Here is a 15,150-nt window from a genome sequence, read left to right on the forward strand (position 1 = left end):
GGAGAGGGAGAGGGAGGGAGAGAAAGAGAAAGAGAGAGGGAGCGAAAGAGAAAGAGAAAGAGAAAGAGAGGGAGGGGGAGGAAATGAGAGAGGGAGAGAAAGAGAAAGAGAGGGAGAGGGAGGGAGAGTGCATTCTCTCTCTCCCTCTCCCTTTTGCTTTTGGAGAGTGTTAGGATATATTGTGAGAGGGAGAGGAAATGAGAGAGAAAGAGAGGGAGAGGGAGAGAGAGGGGGAGGAAATGAGAGAGCTAGAGAAAGAGAAAGAGATGTATACTCAAATGAATAGCTTTATGGAGATGTATGTCTACTCAAATGGACATGGCCAATTTATGAACAAAAGCTATCCATTTGAGTAGACATACATCAATATTGTGGCCACATACATCTCCATAAATTTATGTGGAGATGTATGTGCACTTAGGATATGACCATGGGTCACATACATCTCCATAAAGCTATTCATTTGACTAGCCATTTGACTCTTTACGATGGCTTAAAATTGGTCATATCCTTCATAATGTCCAAGTAGGGGAACTAATTGTGATATGCATAATTCCTTTTTTTTGTATTAACTTTATAGGCATACCAAATTAGTAATCATGCCAACTAGTCAACGGAAGAACTAAAAGAAAATGATCCCCTAGCTAATGGTCATTATGGTACTTCATCAAAATGAACCCAAAAGTGTTGCCATAGAAGAAGAATCCCTTAAATTGAGCATAGGATATTTTCTTCAAAGGTTATGACTATGAGAATAATTGATTGGAACAAATTTTATAACTATGGTACACACATACACACCTCCACACATGCACAAACATTTTACTATTTGATATTGTCTTTGACATGGTAACCTTGTATTACATTGTTGCATTTGATGTCTTCCAATCATTACAATAAAAGTTGATAAATTTCATTGATGGCATTAATTTTTATACATGGACCTAGGACAAAAAAACCACATTACTAAGATGCTTATTGTTGAGATTGGTTTATTATTAGACTAAGAGATCCTCAATGATACTCATAAATTTTCTATACCATCAATATTGATGTTGTGCTAGAAAGAATATATGAATATATGGGTAAGTGTACATAAGCATATAGAATTTACTTGACATCTTGATATCCCATAACTAGGGTGTACGCTGACACATATCGCTACTTCATGATATTACTTCACACACACACATGCACACACACACGCACCTACACGTGCACGCACACGCACATGCACACGCAAACGCACACGCACACACACACACATGCATGATTAATGCATGTGTGTGTGTGTGTGTGTGTGTGTGTGTGTGTGTGTATGTGTGTGTGTGCGTGTGCGTGTGCGTGTATTTCTCTTTAATTGATGATTATTTTCTTTAGTTTATTTTATGGCCTCAATAGACCATAATAGAAACACAAAAACACTAGTTTTGCCTAAAATATTCCTACTACTGCATATAACTTCTTGAAGTGATTTACATACATACTGATCATTAATTCTTTAGGACTAATATGCAGACATAAGATATACATCATAATCATTTACAAAGCACTACTCACCTAAAAATTATGAATCAAAATACTCTCAACACGATCGTTCTTGAACAAATAACTTATTTCTAGGAAATAAGAACATAGTAGTAGAATCAAGCATCATCGACCCTACATGGGCACTGCCCTAAAGATATTTCATTCGTCATGACTGAAAAGATACTTATATTTATTTCATGTACCTACATGCTTACAAGTACTAAGGTAGATGATGCAATTTGAGCCCTAACACATGGCACAACCCAGTGTATTACTGGGATAGTCAGGACTCAAAACCCACTAGTATGCAATTAAGTAGTATGTAGCATGAAAACTAAGTAGCATGAAGACTAACACATAGAATATAGTTATACCTTGCTAAAGGCCTTACATCCCTTAATAAACCACACTGAGCAAGCAACATTAAGTAGAGCCCCTCTAAGATACTCAAAGCCCTCTAGTGCAGTTGTATAAGTAATCCTAGGTGTCAACAAAATGAGACTAAGAAAGAACTATGATGAAACAAAGTGGAAAGTAATATTCATCAATGGCACCTAGGATTACTTATACAACTAGGATTTGTTGACAAAGTTGTATTTTGTTGACTAGGATTACTTATACTCAAAGCCCTCTAGTGCAGTTGTATAAGTAATCCTAGTAGAGCCCCTCTAAGATACTCAAAGTACATAACCTAGAGACCGTAGCTAAGTATATAAGGTACAATGGCCATACAAGAAGACACCTCAATAATTGACTGATCACCACTAAATCCCAAAGAAGAATCGTGTTCCATCCCCTTCAACTCTATATTCACCTTGTTAAGAACTTCATTAATCATAGCATCCTTATCACCAATCTTTTTGTTGCAATGATGAAGTAACATATTCATCACTTTTCCTTTTAGGATCTAAGGCATTATCCAATCTTTTAGTCAAGTCCAAACATTTAGTCTCCAAATCATGAACCTTATGAACCAATGCCTTTTTTTTCTACAATAATGAATAATTATCTACCGGGACAAACAAATCCTTAAGCATGGTATATGGCTGAGATATAACATCAATAAATCTCTCAACTACTATGTCCCATGCACTTTTTACATCAATCAGTAAAGCATTTCTTATATCTTGAAGTTTAGATTTCAATACCATGGATGCATCAATATCAACCTCAATGTTTTTCAAAATTTGCTTCTCAACCTCTTGCAGAGGCTAAAACCTCTCAAGCAAGAGCTTATGGTCAACTTGCAACTTGACATACATCTCCATAGAGCTATCCATTTGAGCCTCGTTTTCCCAAATTGTATTACAAGTCATTAAATTGTTTGTTGTAACGTAGACAAGATGGAAAATAAAGAAGGTCCTATTGTTCAAGATTGCGAGGCATATCTTAATCAGCGTGTCCCATGTCCTTGCTCTCAATGCAAGTTGGCAATTAGACGAAAATGCCGATTGTCTATAGAACACGTACGACGATTTGGCGAGTTTCAATCTGAGATCATTGATTTGGCGATTGCGGATTTTCAGCAAACGGTAATTTGAAGTTAATATCAATCATGCATTGTACTCGCAAGCTAATTGAATACCATATACAATAAGATTGGGTCTTGTTGGAAAATTTTCTATCCAGGGAGGTGATGTCTTGTCCAAAGGGGGAGTGCACCCTTTGCGGCCAATTAGAAGAGTTCGTGGGTATGCGATGGATGGAGTGCAGGAGCCAATCCACCACTCGCAAGGCCAATCTATACCGTCAATGCTAGAGGAGACAGGCAACCTTCCAGACCTACCTACAATCTTGGAGCCTGAGATGGAGGCAATGATCGATGCATTGATTCCCATGGATGTCGAGACTTCTGATCCGCTTAGAGAGGAAGCATCCATACCATTATATGATGGGTGCCGAGTATCTCGGCTGAAGACACTGCTTGCACTCTTAAGTGTGCAAGAAAAATACGGGTGGAGCGATACGAGTGTGACCGAGTTGTTCAGGTACCTTGTACATACGCTTCATTGATTTTTTTTTCAACACTATTATTACAAAAATTTGTGCTTTTTCAAGGTGTTTTATGATTTTTTTTAGGTTATTGAAATATCATATATTACCACCTGTAAATACCATGCCTGAGTCTCGTGATGATGCACGACATGTTTTACGGAAGCTTGGCATGGACTACAATAACATCCATGCATGTATCAACGATTGTTGTCTGTTTCGAGGAGAATATGAGACTATGGAGACATGTCCAAAGTGTGGTGCTCACAGGTGTCGATAGGACTTGCAAGTGAAAACCATCCCTCAAAAAGTTCTCATACGCTTTTCGCTCATCCCCCGCATAAACCACATGTTTCGTACGTTTGGCATGGCGAGCTTGACAATGTGGCATGCGCAGAATAGGTCCATGGATGGAGTTCAACGAATATCAGCGGATTCGTGCGCTAATGCAAGTCATCACCCTCCTCTCCTCATCATTCATGATGATGGCTCTTGACCTATCATCTGTAAGATAGGCATATCCCAGAGGGGTATGCCTAAGATGGGTCCTCTCCCACCTACGACCACACTCCTGGGCATATCCAAGAGACCCCTATACATCTGGTATACCAATCGTGGTAGTATCTATCAGAGTAGCACCCATAGGGGTGCCACCGGACGGCTGAGCAAAAGCCGGAGTAACTAGAGTAGACGTCCCCATAGGTGTGACAAATCCCGGAGGTGATGCAACTCCAGTAGAACGACGAGATGGAGACACCGAGTCCATGCCTCCAGAGCAACCACCTGAGCCACGCTCTCTAGAATTGCCACGAGAGCGAGAAGTGGCACATGTATCCGTATCTCTGTAGTATCCCCTTGACCCTAAAGCACTTCCTTCGTCTGGCCCAAGTCTGGAGCGTGGGCCTCATCTGCTCGAAGCTGAAGCATCTGATCGCGCCGAAGTAGATCTAATAGAGTTGCATGATGATGTCTGAGACAGCTCCTAGTCCGCCATGTCTCTGAATCTCACCGTCTGATCTAAAGACATGCGAGTGAAGATATCCTACAACTCCTCATTGCTCATTCCTCAACTCATCCTAATGATCTAAGTATCCACAAAGGTTACCTACACAGATAAAAAATGATGTTAGTATAATCAATTTAAATCATACAAAGCATGGTAATATAAATCTTTAAAAAATGATCTTACTAAAATTTATATCTTATGTACCCTTATAAGCGATTAGTCAATGAATTGAGTAAGTGGATGCTCCAAGTATGAAGTATCCTATGGTCCCATGTCAATCTCTTGATACAACTCGGCATAAACTGGAAGGTCGATAGATATGTCACCATAAAAGGATGAATCCACCTCATTCTCAAAGAATTTTTGGACTCCTGTATTTCCATCATTGTTACCCGATGTTGGCTCCTCTATATGCTTCAAGCTTTCGGTGGCCTCCACCCCTTGCAATATCGACCCCTCTATTTACATATTGTCCTACCTATGCTCAGAACATTGCTTTGATCATATACTCTCGCGCTTCAGGGAGCTGAAGGTATAACATACCACCATCAAGGTTGTCGGGGGTTTGGATAGAAGATTACCTGTTCACAAACACGTACAAGAGAGATTTAACTATTGTGACATGTACCATATCGTAATACAATGAACAAACAAATGAGTTCATGCACCTATTCACAATGGGCCGGCAACACAAAGGTATCGCGTAAATCCGTCCATTTTTTTTCAGAATCTATTTTTAGAAATTTAGATGGACCTCGTTGAACTATTGCTTCAGCTCCAAGTACCACTTTGAACCACTGCACATCGAATAGTATCATGGAGAAGCTACGGTAATCCACCGTAACAATACTTTGCAAGTTTCCAAAATACTCTATCTCATCTATAATCGTGTTTGGATCCGTTGCTCGTCGTTAGCTCTCTTGCTTGAACCTTGCCATGATACCACAATCTATTGTGGAGCACATTTTGTCAATATGCTCCACGCGAAAATGTTGTCCGCGCAACCACGCTGCACTATATATTTTGTACTATACATTGAAACACTCAATTAGTTGTCGCATATAAAATATAGATATAACAAATCCTAAACTCGTCATTACCTTTGGACTACATCCCCTCGAGAATTCCCACTCCTCGATTGAGACCTTCGCCCCTTCGTGAGACGGCCTTCACAAGATGTTGCGGTCAAAGCTCCATGAAACCATCGCGTTGATATAAACCGCAGAATCTCCTCCATGCCCTTGGGATATCGAATCGGTTGATGGCGCATACTACGTCGAAATTCAAATCGCACTTCCTCTCGATCTTGCCTAGCTTGCTGGTACCTGGTGAGCCACGTCTCCATAGAGGCATGGTGCAACATACAAACGCAATTCACTTTCTCCTCCATTGCAGTATCCATTTTTTTTTCTACCCCATTTCCAACCACCACATCTCTGGTCAGTCTATCATCGTCTTAATCTTCTTTTGTGAGATCCATTGCACTAAAGTCGAAAACCTATAAATGGCCCCGCGTATTTTTGGAGTAAGGCATCCTGCGATCGCGATCGGTAGTACAAACTGCCACAAATGAGAAAGCATTATGAACAATAACTACACTCCAAATAGCAAAATGTGTAAGCCACTTACAATCCATTCGTAGTATAAACTTGACATATCTTATGCCAATCATGGGATTTTAGCCCTGATAATTGGTCGTCTTTAGAAAATGCAGACCTGAGAGAATGCATCATACCCATAGGAGTGCGGATAGACTTGACTATTTGCTTCACAATGCGCTCTTCTTTAGTGGATAAAACCCAAGGAGTGCGAGGTAGCTGCACGCGACCATCAGTACTCTATTGTGGCCAAAGTGCCTCCATCTTACCTACCTCTTTTAAATCCATTCGTACCCCTATAGTGTCTCTCTTTCCTGTGATGTGGTCCCATAGCAAGCTGCCCACGTTCTTGAAAATATGCATGGGATCCAACAAGTGGTTGATCTATAAGTGGGTCCAATATGGCAACTTGTAGAAAACTGAGAACCATCGCATTCCGTTTGGATGTGACTCCGCGTGGACCGTTTTCAGCTCGTACAAGCTTTGGGCATTCATACATGTTAGAGGTCATCCAAGAAAACCTTCCCTGAGTTCATGGCCCTCTGGCAAGAAAGCGGTGTGTCCTTGATATACCATCTTCTTCATAGTTCGTGACCTTCGGGAGTCTAACTATGGCCCTGATGCCAGGAGGCATATTTCACAGTGGATTCCATGCCACGGTGGATTCCATGGGGTTTTACGGTGGATTCACTACAAGATATAGGCCTTATACCAACGTTTAAAGCGACGAAAATACAAATAACAAAATTTACCCCCGTCGTTGCAAAAAGTATCGTTATTAACGACGCCATAGAAACGTTGGTATTGGCATCGCTATCAGCGTCGCTATTGGCGTCGCTATGCACGTCGTAAACCGTCGCTATCAACGTCGGTATTGGGGTCGCTATCAGTCCTGCCCGCTGATAGCGACGGTCGTTGCTATCAGCATCGGTATTGGCGTCGCTATCAATCCTGCCCGCTGATAGCGATGGTTTGCGACGTGCATAGCGACGCCAATAGCGACGCGAGCAGTAAAATTTGTGACGCTAATAGCAACCGTAACACGGATTTAAAAAAATTTGTGGCAGGGCAGCAAGCTTCCTGCCACATATAGCATTGTGTGGTTTATGAGAGCCATACAAAATAGTTTATGCACTATTGTGTACAATGTGCTTGCAAACAAAAAAATGTATACTGAAATCATAAAACTGATACATGAAATAAATACATGATTGTATAAAAAACGATTGGTACAATCATGACAGGATATCACTAATACATAGAACATGTCTACATAGATCAAGCGACTAAAAAATAAAGGTGTGTGAGCTCCAGGGATCCAAGGGCAAGCTACGCATCCTCGTCCCCTGAAAGCTTTGTCCCGCCGCAAAGGAGCATCGAACAGACTCTGCAGAAAAAGAAACAACACATGAGTCCACCATACAATAATGCATTCAAATATCTCATGGTAACTACGGACAAGAAAGATGAGTGACTTACAGGGCCGCCGCATCTATACAATCAGTCGATCAATGCATTGAGACCGTGCTTCTCTACATATCGAGTCTCAAGGCTAGACGGATCACGATTTGTAATGGAGTGCTACAAAGAAAATAAAATACTAACTGTTAGAAATATGATTGTCAGTACAAAGAATATTTCAAAAAAATAAACAAGAAAAACAAAAGAAAAACTTACAAAGTCCTCCAAATATGTCCTGTGGTGGCTGCCACTCCCAAAATGATGGACCACTCTAGCCTCGAGTCATGCCCTCGCTGCCTCGCACTGCTGACTCCAATGTCCTGGAGAATCTGTACCCTCCTCCCTCAGTCAGCGCGTCCAGTCGTCTGCATCTAACCACTCGGGCTTTGCAACCCCACTTTTGATTGCCTTGCGTGCGTCGGATCGTCTATGTGACATGTATGCACGCATGCAATCCATCATTCAGCCCGTAGAGAATCTATCTACTGTGGCTGGCACTGGAAACTCCTCGTGCAAGGATGCTACTATGTAGTCCTTGCTCCCCTCCACTATGTTCTTCCAATGATCCAACACGTTGTGCCAAAAAACTTGTTGGCACAACTCTCTCATGCGAGCCATCACCCTCCTCCCCTCATCATTCATGATGATGGCTCCTGACCTACTATCGACCGGATATCCATAACCCCTAGGAATATGCCTAAGATGGGTCCTCTCCCATCTACGTCCACGCTTCTGGGCATATCCAGAAGACCCCTCTGCATCCAGTGTATCGACGGGGGTAATCTCTCTTGGAGTGGTACCCAAAGGGGTGCCACCTGCTGACGGTTGCACAAAAGCTGGAGTAACTGGAGTAGATGTCCCCACAGGTGACAAATCCTGGAGGTGACACAGCTCCAGCTGAAGGACGAGACAGAGACATCGCGTCCGTGTCTCCACAGCATCCACCTGAGCCACGAGAGCGAGGAGTCGCACCTGTATCCCGTGTCGACCACGGACTCACTGCCTCTGTATCTCTGCAGTATCCCCCTGATCCCGATGCACTCCCTCCCTCTGGCCCAAGTCGTGAGCATCGAGATCGTCTACTCGAAGCCGAAGCATCCGATCGCGCTGAAGCAGATCTGGCAGAGCGCCCTGACGAAGAACGAGATAGCTCGTGGTCTGCCATCTCTCTGAATCTAGTGATCTGGTCTGGAGACATGCGTGCGAAGATGTCCTGTAACTCCTTATCGCTCATCCCTCGACTCATCCTGAAAATGTCACCTGCACAGACAAAAAATGATGTTAGAATAATTAATTTAAATCATACAAAGCATAGAAATATAAATCATTTTTAAAAAAACTCACTTAAAATGCATATCTTATATACCCTTATAAGCAATTGGTCAACGAATTGAGTAAGTGGATGCTCCAAGTATGAAGTATCCTATGGTCCCATGTTAATCTCTTGATGCAACTCCGCATACAACTAGAAGGTCGATAGACATGTCACCACAAAAGAATGAGTCCACCTCGTTCTCAAAGAATTCTTGGACTCCTATATTTCCATCATTGTTAGCCGATGTTGGCTCCAAGCTTTCGGTGGCCTCCACCCCTTGCAATATCGACCCCTCTATTTGCATATTATCTTTATCTATGCTCGGAACATTGCTTTGATCATATACTCTCGCACTTCGGGGAGTTGAACGTATAACATACCACCATCGAGGTTGTCGAGGGTTTGGATAGAAGATTACCTGTTCATAAATATGTACAAGAGAGTTCAAATCATTGTGATATAAACCATGTCGTAATACAATTAGCAAGAAAATGACTCCATGCACCTATTTACAATGGGCCGGCAACACAAAGGTGTCGCACAAATCTATCCATTTTTTTCAGAATCTATTTTGAGAAATCTAGATGGACCTTGTCGAACTGTTGCTTCAGCTCCTCCAAGTACCACTTTGAACCACTGCACATCGAATAGTATCATGGAGAAGCTACAGTAATCCACCATAATAATACTTTGCAAGTTTTCAAAATACTCCATCTCATCCACAACCGTGTTTGGATCCGTTGCTCGTCGCCGGCTCTCTTGCTCGAACCTTGGCATGACACCACAATCCATTGTGGAGCGCATTTTATCAATACGCTCTACGCGAAAATGTCGTCCGCGCGACCACGATGCACTATATATTTTGTATTGTACATTGAAACACTCAAATTAGATGTCGCATATAAAATTTAGATATGACAGATTCTAAACCCCTCATCACCTTTGGACTACATCTCCTCGAGAATTCCCACTCCTCCATTGAGACCTCTGTCCCTTTGTGAGATGCTACGGTCAAGGCTCCATGCAATCATCGCGTTGACATAAACCGCGGTATCTCCTGCATGCCTTTGGGATATCGAATCGGTCGATGACGCATACTACGTCGAAATTCAGCTCGTGTTTCCTCTCGATCTTGCCTAGTGATCTGGTATTTGGCAAGCCACATCTCCATAGAGGCATGGTGCAACATACAAAAGCAATTCACCTTCTCTTCCATTGAGGCATCCATTCTTTTTTCTACCCCATTTCCAACCACCACATCTCCAGTCAATCTATCATCGTCCTTTAGCGACCATAGCATTTCATTGTTTGGTTCCACCGTTGGTAGCCATTGTGAAATATGCACTAGCGCCTCAGATACCAACCAACCTTTGGCCATGCTACCTTCTGGCCGAGCTCGTTGTCGCACAAAGCCTTTCAGGGTTTTCATGAAGTGCTCCAAGAAGAACATCCATCGCGTATGGACAGGTCCAGCAATCTCCACTTTATCCACAAGATGCACAAGAAGGTGGATTTGTATCGTGAGCATGCTGGTGGGTAGGTATTTCTCAAAGAGACAGACTGTCTCCACTGCTCCCCACCTTGCGGATTCAATAGAGGACTTCTTAATCTCCTTCTGTGAGATCCATTGCACTAAAGTCGACAACTTGTAAATGGCCCCACGAATTTTTGGAGTAAGACATCCTACGATCACGATCGGTAGTACAAATTGCCACAAATGAGAAAGCATTATGAATAATGGCCACATTCCAAATAGCAAAATTCCCACACTAATTACAATCCATTCGTAGTACAAACCTAACATATCTTATGCCAATCATAGGATTTTAGCCTTGATAATTGGTCGTCTTTAGAAAATGCGGACCTGAGAGAACACATCATACCTGTCGGAGTGCGGATAGACTTGATTACTTGCTTCACAATGCACTCTTCTTTAGTGGACAAAACCCAAGGAGCACGAGGAAGCTGCACGCGACCATCAATACTCGACTGCAGCCAAAGCGTCTCCATCTTACCTACCTCCTTCAAATCCATTCGTGCCCCTATAGTGTCTCTCTTTCCTGTGATGTGGTCCCATAACAAGCCGCCCATATTCTTGAAAATATGCATGGGATCCAACAAGTGGTTGACCTGTAAGTGGGTCCAATATGGCAACTCATAGAAAATTGAGAACCACCGCATTCCATTTGGATGTGATTCCGCGTGGATCATTTTCACCTCGTACCAGCTTGTGACGTTCATACGTGTTAGAGCTCGTCCAAGGAAACCTTCCTTGAGTTCATGATCCTCCGGCAAGAAAGCAACGTGTCCTTGATATACCATCTTCTTCATGGTTCGTGACCTTCGGGAGTCTAATTGTGGCCCGCACAATGGATATGCATGATAACCTGAGGTAACCAGACCTGTTCCAACACTACGACCTAGTGAATACTTGATTGAATCAGATAAAATATAGATATTACCAGCGAGAACGGAGACCTGATCACCTGAGCACTCTCCCAATTTCGGAAAGTCATGCATCGTCCACATGAGAATGGCTCGAATATTGGCTGACCGCCGACCATCGCGCCTGCTCATATCTTGCACAATGACCCCCTCCTCCCACAAAATCTTAAGCTCATCGACTAATGGACGAAGATACATGTCCATATTTTTTACTTTGTAGTGGCCTGGGACGAGCAAGCTAAGGATGAGATGTGCTTTCTTCGTAGAAAGCCATGGAGGGATGTTGTAGTTGACAAGGACTATAGGCCACACACTATAAGAAGTTGAGCGTAGATCGAATGGGTTCACACCATGCATTGCGAGACCGAGCCGAAGATTCCTTGGCTCTCGTACAAATCCTAGGAAGGTAGAGTCAATGTGGCTCCATGCTACGGGCTGGATGATGGAGTGCATGCATGCATATATGTCACACAGACGATCGGACGCACACAAGGCATTCAAGAGTGGGGCTGCAAAGACCAAGTGGCTAGACATGAACAATTGGCTACAAATTCTCCAGGACATTAGAGTCAGCAGCGTGAGGCAGCAAGGGCACGACTAGAGGCCGAAGTGGTCCATCATCTTGGGAGTGGCCGCCACAGGACATATTTGGAGGACTTTGCAAGTTTTTCTTTTGTTTTGCTTGCTTTTTTTTTTGCAATATCCTTTGTACTGACAATCGTGTTTCTAACAGTTAGTATTTTGTTTCCTTTGCAGCACTCCATTACAAATCGCGATCCGACCAGCCTTGAGACTCAATATGCAGAGAGGCACGATCTCACTGCATTGATCGACTCATTGTATAGATGCGGTGGCCCTGTAAGTCACTCATCTTTCTTGTCTGTAGTTACTATGTTTAACTAGAATGCATTATTGTATGGTGAATTGATGTGTAGTTTCTTTTTTTGCATAGTCCGTTTGATGCTCCTTTGCGGCGGGACAAGCTTTCGGATGGCGAGGATCTATAGCTCGCCCTTGGATCCCTAAGGCTCACACACCCTTCTTTTTTGGTCACCTGATCTGTGTAGACATTTTCTATGTAATAATGATATCTTGCCATGATTGTACCAGTCATTTTTATTATGCGATCATGTATTTATTTCATGTATCAGTGTTATGATTTAAGTACACTTTGTCTTTATTTACACGAGCATTGTACACAGTGCAGAAACTATTTTGTATGGCCCACATATAGCATAAGCTGCCCTGCCACAAAAAAAAATAATTTCCTGTTACCGTCACTATTAGTGTTGTAATTATTTACCTACACACGTCATTATTAGTGTCGTTATTAGCATCGCAAAGCATCATTATCAGTGTAATTATTTGCATCAGTATCAAATAGCGACATTGATAAGGATGCTAATACCGATTGTTCTATGGTGTCGCCAATAACAATGCTTTTTGTGACCGACGGGGGCAAATTTCTTTATTTACATTTTCGTCACTTTTAACGTCGATATAAGGCCTATATCTTGTAGTGTAAAGCATGCTAATTGTAAAATTGGGCTATTTTTTAGCTTTGAGATAAATAAATGTATAAATGCATACCTTGTGAAGCGCTCACACAAGGCGTGGGGGGAGATTATACCCAATTTGTCTTTTCTTCATGTCGTGCAAATATTATTTCATGCTTTTTAAGCTTAAGTAAAGTTCTTTTGTTCTGGGGAACCTTTCGACGCTCACTACATATGCATCCAGCATCCAATTTGCACACCAGTGTGACTGGCCCTTTCCTTATTCAAATGTCACTAAAAGAATAAAGAATGAAGTGACAGTGATGGGCGACCACCACCTATAGTGTATAGGTGTGTGGATATTATTAGTATAATGAATACACTGGTACTTAGGCATAGGTGCCTTTACCCCTGATATCAAGTAGCGGTGGAGATCTTGGGAGTCAAATAGTGGTGGAATTGTTGATGAAGGCTATCATTGGTGGTAGAGATACACAATCACAATATGGGTTACCTTTAGAGTACTAGTCTTAGTGTGTTGGGTGTCAGGTAATGACGAGAGAAGTTGAGAGAACGTGTAGAGAAGCAGGGTGAGAGAGGAAGTTCTAGGAAATAGTAAATCCATATCCATGAAGCAATGAAAGTGAGGAGAAGAGATCAAGATCTGCATTGGCAAGGTATACATCATATATACATCATGCCTTTAATATTAGCCTCAAATCCATCTCTTATTTACATGTACCATGGAAGCTTAAATTAAATAGGAAATCTATCCCCTCCATCTTTTCTTCATCTCTCCATAGCCAAGAGATCTTTTGATTAGCTCATGATCAACCACCATCTTCTCTATTGATCTCATCTTCTCTTGCACTCACCTACAATCCACAACCTATAGAGGAAGAAGATTCGACAAAATTAGGATAGCTCGGTCTCTTGCAACAACCAAAAAATGCTTGCACACACTAGTCTAGCCTTAACCATGAACTCATTCTTTTCATGCTCACAACCTAATCACTAGTATAGGAGAAACCTTAAAAAACCTCCATCATTTACTATGATTATGCTTGTCTTGCCGTAGTGGGGTTCTTTGTGCCCCAAATCGCTAAGATTGTAGGATCTTTTATTGACCATGAGTATAATGAGTCATCCTAATCACAATTGCATGTCATGAGTGGCTGACCATCATTGCTACTTGACCAAAACTACATTATCACTAAGAATGTTAGGGTACATGATGACCACCACTCTTGTTTGAATACAGGAGTACCATGATTATTCATTAGAAATCATTGTCTAGACAACACTAAGGCTACCAAACTCATCACCACATAACGAATTAAAACTTAAAAGGGACAATCCCACAACAAAGTGGAAAAGCTCAAACCCAAGAACCATATCTCTAAATGTGAGCACAAATGATCATTTCTAAACAATGATCTTCTCTCAATGAAAGTTTTCTCAATATTAGATAGCTAAACCACTTCCATCATTCACAATAAGATGTCTATAATTTCGACCAAATTCTCTTCACTTACAAGCGAACTCGATACTATGCACAACTTCTTCTCAATCTCAAAACATCAATAACCATTCAAGCAAGTACTCCATCTCACAAATGGAGACTATCATGCTTTATGTGATTCAAGATGAGAAAAGGAAGTACCTACACGCTCAAATCTTTTTATGATGACCAAATTCAGAAAACACTTGCAACTTATCAAAATACAAATTTACTTTATATTGGCAAACAAGCAAGCTCAATATTAGCATGAACTTATTCTGCAATTTTTTTTATTATCTTGGGAGAGACAACCTCAGTAATTGAAATATCCAGATAGGAGCTCTAAAGTCGAATCACTTCTAGTTATCACATCAAATGTAGCAGACAATGTGTTGCATACCAACGGCTTCTACTAGATGAATGGCCACTTTCTCCAGAGTTGTCATTGTCGATTTCAAACACCACCACCACCACCATATTAGCATATGACCACGTGCAATGTACGCCAGCTTCTGTAGTCGACCCACCACCCTATGGACTTTTCAAAATGGTCGCCTTGATCACAACACACTGGTGCAACAGCCGTAGCCTCCACGATGATGACTATCAGGATGCAGTCGCCTTTCCTGGACTCTAAACGGCTCACTGTTGCTTGAATCTATGCGGCCATGATCTGATCAAGAAACTACCACCCCGCATATGCAGTAATAGAACACAGGCTCTCTCACGAGAGAATACAGAGGCAGCGAATGTATCATTTCATTAATTCATCGTATGTTTATGACATGAGAAGATGATCGCCCTTT

Source organism: Lygodium microphyllum, chromosome 3, assembly GCF_053477565.2.
Source record: "Lygodium microphyllum isolate KBCC chromosome 3, Lygodium_microphyllum_v1.1.10, whole genome shotgun sequence".
NCBI classification, from domain to species: Eukaryota; Viridiplantae; Streptophyta; class Polypodiopsida; order Schizaeales; family Lygodiaceae; genus Lygodium; species Lygodium microphyllum.